We start from the raw sequence: 12,414 nt of genomic DNA on the forward strand, positions 1-12,414 counted from the left end.
AGTTTTCAAGTGATGCTGCTGGTCCTGGGACTATATTTTGTGAAACAACCTGGAAGAACATGGGTCCCTGAACGATTGCCAGGTGCACAGCTACCCTGCTGCCCTGGACCATTCACCCTGGAACTGCTAAGAAAAAAATCAACTTTTTTTTCTTAAGCCATCAAATTGCCTTCCAATAACATAGGCGGTGAATCTCCCATTCTTTTTCAGCTGGTTTGATTTGGATTTCTGTTGCTTGCAACCCAGAATGCCCTGATCAGTGGAGATGACACTTACTGATTGCATAGGATTCATTTATTCAGTAACGATTTATGGAACATTCCCTGCCAGGCACTCTCGTAGACTCTGAGGATACAGCAGTGAATGAAACAGGTGAAGATTCCTGTCTTTTCGGAGTTTCTGATCTTGTGCCAGATGGTGCACTATTACGGTGCTTTAATGGCAAAATATCAAATTCTCATAGCAACTCTGAGAACTAGGCATTATTTTGAAACCCCACTTTACAGAGATGAGGACACTAAGGCTGCAGTGATGAAGCTGGGGTTTGAACACAGGTCTGTGTGAGCCCAAAGGCTGAACTTCTGACCACCAGGCTATACAGTATCAAGAAGCCCTAATGCAGAATACACATGCTTTTCAAATGCACACGGAACATTCCCCAGGATAGGTCACATATTAGGCAAAACAAAACAAGTCTCAATAAACTGAAGAAGATTGAAATCATATCAAGCATCTTTTTTTTTTTTGTGAGGGAGATCAGCCCTGAGCTAACATCCGTGCTAATCCTCCTCTTTTTGCTGAGGAAGACCGGCTCTGAGCTAACATCTATTGCCAATCCTCCTCCTTTTTTTTCTTCCCCCAAAGTCCCAGTAGATAGTTGTTATGTCATAGCTGCACATCCTTCTAGTTGCTGTATGTGGGACGAGGCCTCAGCATGGCCGGAGAAGCGGTGTGTCGGTGCGCGCCCGGGATCCGAACCCGGGCCGCCAGCAGCGGAGCATGCGCACTTAACAGCTAAGCCACAGGGCCGGCCCTCAAGCATCTTTTCTGACCACAATGGTATGAAACTAGAAATCGACTACAGGAAGCAAACTGGAAAAGTGATGAGTATGTGGAGATTAAACAAAATGCTACTGGACAATGATGGGGTCAATGAAGAAATCAAAGGAGAAATAAAAAGATACCTAGAGACAAATGAAAATGAAAATACAACATACCAAAATCTATGGGATATGGCAAAAGTGGTCCTAAGAGGGAAGTCAATTATCCTCCTAGGGAGATAGAGGATCTGTCATCCTCAGTCTGTTAGCTTGTTTTATTATTTTTCCCCTTTTCTCTAATCACCCCCCCCCCAAATCCACACCTGCACTGCATGAGACCATCACCAACTGGACGCCCCATTGGAGTCAGTGGTGGCTGAAGAAGACACGATCCAACCCACCACCCTGACATTGACCAGACAAATCAGAGACACGTGTCTCCTGCACCTCCCTCCACCCAGTCCATCAAAACAAAGAGCCAGACCCCAAAAGAGGAGGCTAAGGAGGAAATGAGACTGTGCCCCAGCCCACCATGAGTCCCAGGGCCAGAGCTGGGGCAGGAGAGGGAGGAGGATGGAGTCTTAGACAGGCCTGGAGGGACTTTTTTTCTCGCCAAATGTGATTGCGCGAGATGTCACTGAAGGATGGGAAAGGAAGGTTCTAGTTGGTTCTTATAGGTGAATGACGGAGTAAAGCTAAAATGTTTCATGTCTCCCCACTCTCTGCACCCACCTGATTTCAGAGCTCTTGATGAATTAGTTGTGCTCCAAAGTGTCACTGTGTACGCCTCCAAGCAGAAGAGGCCCATACCCAGCTGGATATCTCTGCCCAAGTAGTAGTTGGGAAGGAGATGGGCCCCTTCTGCGAAATCTGCTTCTTCTGAAGAACACGGCTGGAGACGGAAGCGACTTCAAAATATTTAAAACCAGTATGCCCAGGACCCAACTGTCAGAGGAAGGCTGGCTGAAATCCCTAGACTAGAGCAGGACCAGGGACCAGGGATCCAGGTGGATGATCAGCCTTGACTGTGGGCTTCTTAGCTCCAAGTTGCAAACACACCCCCGCTCTGGGCCTGAGAGGGCTGAGCTGGGCCAAGGCATGTGCTGGTGAGATAGATGATGCTGGGGTAGGGGCTGAGGGCCCGGGTGGGGGGCACAGATACTGAAGCAGTAAAGGATACCAGGTGTAAATCAGTGACCGGGCAGTTCCAGGGTGTTCTGGCCAACATCAGCCGTGACGGGTGGGGCATGTGTTGCCCAATCTCAGACACTCCCCTCCCCCATTGCCCAGAGCACAGAGACCAGGCGGGATGCTTAACTCACTTTACTGAAGGACCCCAGGTGACACAGCGCACAGGAGAGAAGCCTACATCTACGGGGAGAAGTTACACGCGGGGCCCTCCCCACCCCGGGCCAGGCCCCGAGCTCCATCAGCCCCCAGGGAGGAGGGGCTTCCTCCCCAGCCCCAGGCCCACCCTGCTCTGCTCCACGGTGAGCTTGTCTCTGCCCAGGGAGGTCCCTGCAGCCGGGAGGGGCCCCTCCAAGCCCGGCCACAGCGGCTCCCACATCTGCTTCTGCACTGGGGTCCCGAGATGGGGCCCCGACAGTCCAGTCGGGCTGTGAGGACGCGCCCAGGCCCCTGCGCCTTCCTGAGACGGGCAGGGAGGGCCCTCCTGGCACGATGGGCCGTCACCTCCTGGGCACAGGGGCTTGGCACAGACGCACACAGCCCCAGGACGAGAGGACTTGGAGGGGCGTCCAGGGGAGACGGCTGTTTAGGGAAAGCCTAGGGGAGCCTCAGGTCCGCAGGAGGGGCGCTGCCCGGTGCCGCCACAGAGAAAGGCCAGGAACCTGGATTTTAGGTGAACTGTCGCGCGCTGAAAATGGTGCCAAATAACTCGGGTTTTTGGACAACACTGCAGTCTGAGCGGCAGATTCAGCCTGGGGACACTGGCAGGTGGGCTTGGCCTGGAGGAGCTGGTTCATCTGTACCAGCTGCCCCTGGGGGGGGGGCTGCTGCGTCTCCCCCTTTCTTCCTCCTCCCCATCCCCTGCTCCTGGTCACCGGTCCCCACCCCTCCCCTCCCCTCCCCCACCTCTCCCCTCTGCTCCCCTCAGGCCAGTCCCCTCTGCTTCTCAGGCTTCTCTTTCTGGAATCTTCTCCTCCCCTAGGAAGGGAGGTTCAGCCTTCAGAGCTCAGCTACACCCTGACACCCGCTGAGGGGCGGGGGGGCCGAGCCTCCATCACAGACCCCAGCCCCCAGATTGAGGTGGGGGGACAGTGACCCACAGACGCTGGCCAGAATGTGTCTGGAACGATCGGGGGCCCCATGGGGAACCACGAAGAACTCACTGCCACCGCTGGCCTCCCCGGGTGCCTGACGTCCACGGACACACCCCCCGCGTGCTAACCGGGGGCGACCCAAAGCCGAGCCGTCGGGGGACCTGAGACGCCGTCCCATCACCTGGGGCTGCCGCCTCCGGGGCCCGTTTCTCTCTCCTTCTTCCATCAGGATCGCTCGCGCCACCTGCCAAGGAGGGGCTGGAAGGGGAAGGCGGGAGCAGCAGGGGGCGCCGCGGCGCACGGAGCACGGGTCGCGCGGATAAGCGGGAGACGCCTCCCCGGAGGGAGCGCCGAGGGGGCGCAGGGGCCTCGCTGTCCCCGGTTCCACTAGCGGCACCTGGGCGGCAGCCTCCTGCCCCCCCGAGCCTTTTTCCCGCGGGCCGCCTTGGAGCCGCTGGGCGGCTGCCCCCCGGCCTCGCCGGCCTTGGCGCGGGGCCCGGCGCCCACACGCCCCTTCTTTTTCTTGTGTCCCGCCGCCTCGTCCTGAGCCTTCTTCTCGGGAGTGACGCCCCCTCCGCCGCGGCCCCGGCCTCCCCTTCGGGGTTTGCGGGCGCCCGACGGGGCGGGGGCGCCGGCCGCTCCCAGGGCCCTGGAGGCCGTGCGCGCCCGCTTGGCGCGGGGCGTCCTGGACGCCCGGTGCTCGCGCTCCGACTCCTCGCCCTCCGTGTCCTCCGACGCCTCCTCCTCGGAGCCTTCGTCCGAAGCCCCCTCCGCGTCCTCATCCGACTCCCTGCCCCCTCGGGCCGCCAGGAGCGCCAAGACCTCACCCAGCTTGCCTTTGGCGCATTGGACCTTCTCGCCCTGCCAGGCCTGTTGCTTGTCCTCCTCCACCACCTCGGCCGTGTCCTGGGCCGCCAGCAGCGCCACCAGCTCCAGCAGGCCCCCCTCAGCGTCCTCGCCGTCGCCCTGGCCCGCGAGGGGGCCCCGCGGAGACTTCCTCCCCTCGGGGCGGGTCTGGGGCTCAGCCAAGGCGGAAATGCATTCCTGAAGGTTCCCGTCGTCCTCGGCCTTCCGCAGGACCATGGCGTCCACCTGGCGGCCTGCCTCCTCCACCTGCACGCGGGGGTCTTAAGTGTCCTTGGCCATGAGGGACAAGACCTCGGGAAGGGCATCCCTTTTGTCCTTCTTGTTGCTCCAGCCCAGCAACCCCATCAAGGAAGCGATTTTCAGCATCTCTTTCCGGGTTTTGGTGCCTGATGCGCTCGTCTAGGCCATGATGGCCACCAACTCGGGGTTCTCGTCACCCCCTCGGTGACCTGGTTGTTGCATTCCTGAACTCACCTTTGGGTGCATCGCTCCCCTTGGGCATCTCGTCTGGTATGTCCTCACGGCCAGGAGAGCCACCATGTTGGGGACACCGCCCCTGGCTTCTCTGACTGTCAATCTCACCAAACCTGGGAGCCCCTTCTCCATCTCCTCCTTCTTGGCTTTGTCTGTGGCCGTCACCAGGGCCAAGAACTCCCAGGGGCCCTCTGCCTTGTCCCTGTTGCTCTGGAGGGCCCACTTCTTAAGGAGCTCCCCTGCGTCTGTCTGGAGCATCGTGCACAGCGCACTGTCATTGTCATCTTCGCCCGAGTCCTCCTGGTCTACCTCCTCCATCTGGCTGCCCAGGCTCTCGAGGGAAGAGTTCTTGGAACTACTCTTTGCAGAGGTGAACGGCCGCCCTCCTTGGCCCCTCTTCGTGCCCTTCTGGGTCACCCTGTTGCCTCTGGCTCTGTTTCTGTGACCCCCCACGGCCCCTCCCAGCCCCGCTGGCTGCACCAGGAGGGGAGCCAGCCTTCCCGGCCGCCTGCTCTGACCCCTGGGCCTCGGTCTCCGAGGCGGGAGGGCTGGGCGTGCCCCCGGGGGCCCCGGCCACTGCGGCCTGAGTGGGCCTTTCATCCGCCTCAGGACTCTCGTGTCCTCGGCGCGGTCCTTGCACAGAACCCTCCAGACGCCGTCCTGGCCCGGGATCTCCCTGGGGATGGCGGCATGATCAATGTCCTCCGCGAACTCCACCAGGGCGGCCTCGGCCTCCCGGTTCCTCGCGGCCCTCGTGTTCCGCAGCCTGAACGCGCCCAGGGGCAGGAGGGCCGGCCGCAGGACGGCCTCGATGGCCGCCCGCTCCAGGCGCTCGGGGATGCCGGTGACCAGCAGGGCCCTGTGCTCGTCCACGTCCAGCCCCCGGCACCAGTCCCGCAAAAGGCTCCTGGCCATGGTGCCGCCCGCTGCCGCCGATCGCGGGGCAGGAGGGGGCCCGAGGCGGACGTGGGCTGCAGCGCCCCGTGCAAATTCCCCCCCTGGAACAGCGCCGCGGGGCTCAGAGTTCAGGCTCAGGTGGGTGTGGTGGGGCTTCGGGCTGACGCAGCAGCCTTTCCCGGAGCCCCCTCCCCAGCACTGTCGGAGATCCCGCGGGGAGCTTATGTGTCTGCTTTGGGGTCAGGCCAGACGGGATGGAGCCCTCTGGGAGCAGGGGCTCCCTTCCCGGAGCTGTTGGGGACCTCCTGGGTGAGGAATCACTGCTCCCCCTCCTGCTCGGGCCAAGTATAAACACCCCCTCCTTCATCCTCGCGGGCTCTCCGCGCCGACATCGGAGTAGGCTGCGGGCTTTGGCTCCTGGGCACGGGCATCCCTCCCTCTCCTATTGGTTACCTCTGTTTCCATGGCAACCGTTTTTAGCCTGTTGCTAGGGGCTGAGCATTTGTTTTAAGGAGCCCAAGGAAACAGAGAATATGCATCTTGCTGATTCACTGGGCTCTTTCCTGACTCAGGGAGGCAAGAACTAGCTCTCACTCGCTCTCAGGGGGACCAGGGGTGACTCCAGGTCTGGGGCGAGTTTAACGTTTAGGGCCAGGGGCGGGGTCTGGACCGAAGCTGAGGCTGGGTGTGGGGGTACAAGGGGCAGGTCCATGTCTGGGCAGGGCTAAGGGGACAGAGGTGACCGGGTGAGATGGAGGCTGTGCGGGGGTCATGCAGCGGGCCAGGCCTGGTGCAGGGGCACGACCGCTGTCTGGTCCCGTAGACCTCTGGGCGGCTGCTGCTACCAGGACCGTGGTGGGACCCAGCGGGCGGGTGCTCAGAGGCCAGGACTGCCCATGGGAGGGGCTTCAGGCTTCCAGAGGAGCCCCTGGGACACCACAGACTCTCATATCATAGTCACCCCTGGGAGGTCATTTTAATGACGTCTCAGTAACTCCCCATGGACACCTCAAGTGCTGCCCCAGTATCTGCCAGGGTTGCACCGCATGACGCCTCGGAACTGTCTCCTTCGTTTCCCAGGCCTCGCCCCTCTCCGCCCCTCCTCCTCCCTCCCTTCCCCTTCCCTCCCCTCCTCTTCTCTCCCCTCCCCTCTGCCTTCCTCCCCTCCTCTCTCCCCCCTTCCCTTCCCCTCCCCTCCTGTCCTCTTTCCTTCTCCTTCTCTCCTCCCCTCTCCTCCTCTCCTTTTTTTTTTCTTGTGAGGAAGATCAGCCCTGAGCTAACATCAGTGCTAATCCTCCTCTTTTTGCTCAGGAACACCTGCTCTGAGCTAACATCTATTGCCAATCCTTCTCCTTTTTTTTTTCCCCCAAAGCCCCAGTAGATAGCTGTATGTCATAGTTGCACATCCTTCTAGTTGCTGTATGTGGGACGCGGCCTCAGCATGGCCAGACAAGTGGTGCATCGGTGCGCGCCCGGGATCCGAACCCGGGCTGCCAGTAGCAGAGTGCGCGCACTTAACCGCTAAGCCATGGGGCCGGCCCTGTCCTCCTCTCCTCTTGCGATCTGGGCACACTGTGGTGGGGAGCCCCAGGTAATGATGTTCGTTCATCCCCGCCTTCCATCCAGGCAAAATATCAGAGATAAAATCAATGGTTTCTTCCTTCTCAGCCCACCTGGTGGCTGAGCTGCCGTTCTGCGCAAGCGCGGCTCTGCCCCAAATGCAGTGACTGAGAACTCGCCTGCCAATGGGCTGGCTTTGGGGCCAAAGAGACCACCTTTACTCATCCCCTGTTGGCAAGACTCGGGGCCCCAGGAGCGAGGCAAGAAGCTTCAGGAACCTATGGCAAGTGACGAGAAATCAGGAAGACTCTTTCCTTGTCCCCCCAAGCCCTGCCCCAACCCTTGGAGCCAGAGGTACTGTCTGGCAGGGCACTGAGAAGCCCCCTGTGACCTTCCCTTGGCGGTGGGGTGGGGGGCGGCTTGGAGAATGCTTTGCCGGGTAGATTACACAGCACCCTTTGGATTCCAGTTGCAGAAACCCCAGTTATCCGGGTATAAGCAGAAAGAGGAATTCATTGGCTCATGTTAATATAAAGTTCAGGATCGAGTTGGCTTCAGGCATGGCTGGTTCCAGGGCCCCTTCATTCCTCTATTCAGGGCTGACTCCCATTGGATCATCTGGGTCATGTGTCTGCTTGTGCACCAATCACAGTGACTGGAGAGGGAGTGAGTGCTCTGATTGGCCAGGCTCTGGTCCGTGGGGGTTAGTGATCTCCACAGGAACCACCTGGAGGGAGGTGGGGGAGGTGGTTTCCCAAAGAGAAATGGAAGCAAATCACTCAGAAAAGGGGGTGGACCCTCGACTGGAAAGCAGGAGATTCTGTCCCCTGGGGGATGAAGGGCAGTAGTGAGACTCGGATCGGGGAGGGATGGAGGCGGAGTATGGGACCCTCTCCTCGGCTGGGGAGAATCTCTGGATCCCCAGCTGGGGGAGGAGAATTCACCCATTCAGGCGCTGGCTTGCTCAGCCCGAGGAGACTTCATTCATTCACTCCATGTTTCTCTAGCGTTGGTTCCGGCCTGGCCTATGCGGGTTGCTGGGGGACACAGCGATGCCTGAGGCAGGGCCCGCCTCCTGGAGCTCGAAGCCTCCTGATCACGTGGGGAAGGGAGCGCTGTGGGGGAAAGGCCCGGGTTCTCAAGGGAGGGGGGTCGGGAGAGCTGGAGCTGATTCTGGATCAGAGCAGGCTTCCCGAAGGAGGTGGCATCCATCTGAGTCTGAAGAGAGGAGGTGACCATCTGTGGGGTAGGGAAAGGGAAGAAGCGCTTTCCAGGTGGTTGGTGTGCAAAGGCCCCAGAGGCTGCATGGAAGACCCCATATCTGAAGCACTGAGGGTAGTGGGGGGTGGGCGAGTGGGGGAAGTGGCAGGGCCAGGCCCACGGGAACTTGTGGGTGGGTCACACCAGGGATCTGACCAAGGAGTAGAAGGCTGTGGGGTCACCCAGGCCAGAGCTGGAAGCTTCTTTGCAGTTTAAGCACTGTGTGACACTGGGAAAGTTAAACAACCTCTCTGAGCCTCGCTTTCCTCTTGTATAAGATACTCTCAGAGTCGCTGTGTTGAATTAGGCACGTGGAGGGTTTAGCACAGGTCCTGGAGCGCAGCGGGGCTTTAAGTAGCGGTTTTGGATGTTAATCATCCTCCTTATGATCATAATTTTTTGTATGTAGAGCAGGCTGAGGGCTCCATTAGAGATGTGCTGGGTCAGAGCGCCCTCTGGTGGGCACATGGAGACATAGCTCAGGGAAGAAAGATGGGACCCGAGGTTTAATTATTTTAGAGATCATTCCTTACTTCTTCCCTCCCTCCCTCCCCTGGTCCCTCCCTCCCTCCTTCCCTTCTTTCCTTTCTTCCTTCCACACTCATCTTCCCAGGACCTGCTCCCGCCTAGCTGGGGACCCAGGGATGACCAGGACAGCCAGGGCCCTGCCTTCCTGGGTTCATAGCCCGAGTGGGGGGCGGGGGTGGTGGTGGACACAGGAATCCCTCCCAAGTAGAACTTAACAGGGGAGCCAGGCGCTTTGGAGTGCAAAGACACCCGGGAGGAGGGCAGCCCACAGTGTGCAGGCCTCCCAGGCTACGGTGAGCAGCCGGTGCTTTTTCCCGAGGGCGCTGGGGAGCCACAGACAGGTGTAGAGTAGGCGGGCGGCGGGGTCAAGTTTGTGATGTCTTGTGGAGGATGAAGGGGAAGGGCGAGAGTGGGGCTGGGCCCAGGGAGGAGGCTGGATGGGGGCGGGCTGGGGTGGGGTGGGGCAGGCGTGGGGGGAGTAGGAGGGAGGCTCCAGGGAGCACCTCCTAGTTTGAGGGAGGAGTCCCCCTCCCACCCCCGGAGGGTGTCCCCAGTCTGGTAGTCTGATGGGGGCTCCCCGTCACACACCTCCGGGCCTGGCCCAGTCCTCCAGCCCCAGTGTCCCCATGCAGAGCTCCTGTCGGTGGTGGTGCCTCTTCAGCCCCGGGGGTCCGAGCTCCATGTCCCCAGGGCAGGTTCGGGTGGGCTCTGGTGGGCTTGAAGGAGAACCTGGCAGGCCACTTGGGGCGGGCTCTGTCCCTGCATGGACAGAAGTGACCTCCTGGGTCCCACAAGGGGGTGAGAGTGGGCGAGGGGCGGGGGACGCTGGCTCCCTGGTCGCGTGTCTGGGGTCTCCCCATGGTGGCGGTGGTTTTGTTCACATACCTGTAGATGTGGATGCGGGTTTTTCTCTGTGGGGCTGAGGGGGGTGTAGTGTGTGTGCTTTGTGAGGGTCTGCGTGTGAGGGTGACTGTGTCTGTGTGGGTGTGGGTGGGGCGAGTCTCCGGGTTTGTGTCAGTCTGTGTGTGAGTGCAAGTTGAGAGTGTGTGAGCAAGCGTGTGTTGATGTCTGTGGGAGAATATGTGTGTGGAAATGTGTGTGAGTGTGCGCGAGGGTCTTGTGAGTGTGTTGGTTTCTGTGTAGTCTGTGTGTGTGTCCGGGTGTGTGTGACTTAGTGTGATTGTGACACGGGCTGACACGAACCTCATGCCACATCTTGAACCTCCATCCCCAGCTCCCTCAGTCCCGGAGGCGAAACAGATCTGATCCCGGAGCCCGAGGCCGTGGTGTCCGGCTCGGGACGCCCCCTCAACTCCCTCTCCCACTCAGGGATGCTCCAGGTCCTGTTAGGGCGGGGAGGGAAGAGTAGGGGCTCCCGGCGCCCCGCGACCGTCGAGGGGGCGTCAGCCCGCACGAACTGCGGCGCCCGCGGTCCCCACCAGGGGGCGCTCCAGGACGGCTGGTGAAAGACGCACCTGCGACGGCGCATCCTGAGCGCGCGGGTGCGCGGGGCGAAACAACCCGCCGAGCTTGATTCAGCTCGGAAGTGAGGAGCTGGGATACAACGCTAACAGCAAGAGCAACAACAACTATTATTTATACATCTCTTACTACATGGGCTCTGATGGTTTTAACGCAAGTTTAGGCGCTCTTATTGTGCACATTGTACAGATGGGGAAACTGAGACCCAGAGAGGGTAGGTGATTTGCTCAGGGTCACAGAGCGCGGGAATCTGAACCCGGGCGGTCTAGCGTGACTCAAATCACGTCCGTGTGACTCCAGAGTCTGTGATTGGACCCATTCCTTGCCATCCCCCCAACCTCCAGGCAGGAGGAAAGCCAGACGCAGAGGACCGAGGGCCAGGGGAGCGGCCAGGGTGAGCTGGGGCAGATCACGGGGGGCCTGAGGCGCCGGGATGGGGACAGTGCACCATTCTGGGGCTCGCAGTGGGCTCTGCACCACCTCCCTTCACCGCAGTCACAGTCAGGTGGGCGGTGGTCTATAAGTGACGGCCACCGATTAATAACCTCAATAAGACTTGTTGAGTACTGTGGGGGGCTCGCTGGGGGCCGGGCCCACTCTAAGCATCAGCACGTCACAGCCTCGTGCATCTTCCCGATGACGCTAAGAGAACACGACCCCCATTTTCAGGTGCGTAAATGGAGACACCGGGAGGTAGGGAACCAGCCCAAGGTCGTAAGGGACAGCGCAGGGGTGGGGTGAGGGGGTGGAAGTGAGCCCAGGCAGCCCCACTCCAAATACCCCTCTCCCTACCACACCGTGTCTGCATCTCTTGTCAACCCCTCCCCCCTCGACCCTAGGGGACTGGAAATGTCCCCCACCTGTCCCCCTCCTGGGACAGCCAGGCAGCCTCTGTCCCCTCCAGGTCTGCATTCTGTCGTTTTTCTCTTTTGATGGGGCAGCTGGGCCGGTCCAGATAAATGCTGATTTGGAGTCAAAACCCCAGTTCTCTGAGGCGACCGCCTTGAAAATCCTGCTGAGTCTGAAACCACAACCCCAGAGGCATCCACGGGCTGAATTTTGGGGACTGGGCCCTACAGGCACCATTTAAATTCTCCTTGCCTTAAAAATAATGAACATTCTTGCTGCCGTCTCCAGGTCCCCAAAGGGTCCACTCCACATCTGAACCCTCAGCGGATACTCACGCTGGGGTCGGAGGGCAGAGATGGTTGTGTCCACTCTGGAGTGGGTCAAACTCAGACTCCAGGTCTCTTCTCTGCCAGCCGCCGCGAGAGGGCGCACTGCGCGAATTGTCTCCAAAACTGCTACTACGGATTCTTCCCCTCCCTCTGTGCGCCTAGTATTTCTCCCATCAAGAGGTGGTCTGCTTTCCCTCTGCTTGAATCTGGGATGGCCTTATGACTTGGCTTGACCCACAGAGTTCAGCACAAAAGACCTTGTGCAAGTTCCAGGTGTAGCCATTAAGAGACAAGGCAGCTTCCATTTCCTTGCTTTTAGAAGCCAGTTCCCATTGAACTGACAAGTTCCCACAAGAACTGACTCCCATGATACCGCCATGATGGGAGGAAGCCCAAGCCAGCCACGTGGCCGGGCTGTTTGAAGAAAGGGATGTCAGACAGTCCCCAGCCATCAGAATCATCCCATGTGACTGCCAGCCATGGAAGTGAAGGAATGGTGGAGATAAAAGAAACCTTGACTAAACCGCAGTCGGGAAGGCCTGTAGGGGGAGCTCTCACCCCCATCACACACCATCAATTACACTAACCAGGAAGGACAGATGCTTGCATCTCCCACCGGAAATAAAACTACTTTATGACTAAGGAAGATTTCTCTCACCACCAGGCAACAGCTCAGCCAATGAGAAATGACACGGCTCAGCCAATGAGAAATGACACGGCTCAGCCAATGAGAAATGACACGGCTCAGCCAATGAGAAATGACACGGCTCAGCCAATGAGAAATGCCTCGGCTCAGCCAATGAGAAATGCCTCGGCTCAGCCAATGAGAAATGCCTCAGCTCAGCC

The 12,414-nt window shown here is 59.5% G+C and overlaps 1 pseudogene; it reads right to left on the bottom strand.

Moving 5' to 3' along the window:
- Window positions 1-3,709: 3,709 nt before the first annotated feature.
- Window positions 3,710-5,654, bottom strand: LOC101403531 (paraneoplastic antigen-like protein 8B; annotated as a pseudogene).
- Window positions 5,655-12,414: the final 6,760 nt, after the last annotated feature.

This window comes from Ceratotherium simum, chromosome 33 (genome assembly GCF_057802395.1).
Source record: "Ceratotherium simum simum isolate JZ-2026a chromosome 33, ASM5780239v1, whole genome shotgun sequence".
NCBI classification, from domain to species: domain Eukaryota; kingdom Metazoa; phylum Chordata; class Mammalia; order Perissodactyla; family Rhinocerotidae; genus Ceratotherium; species Ceratotherium simum.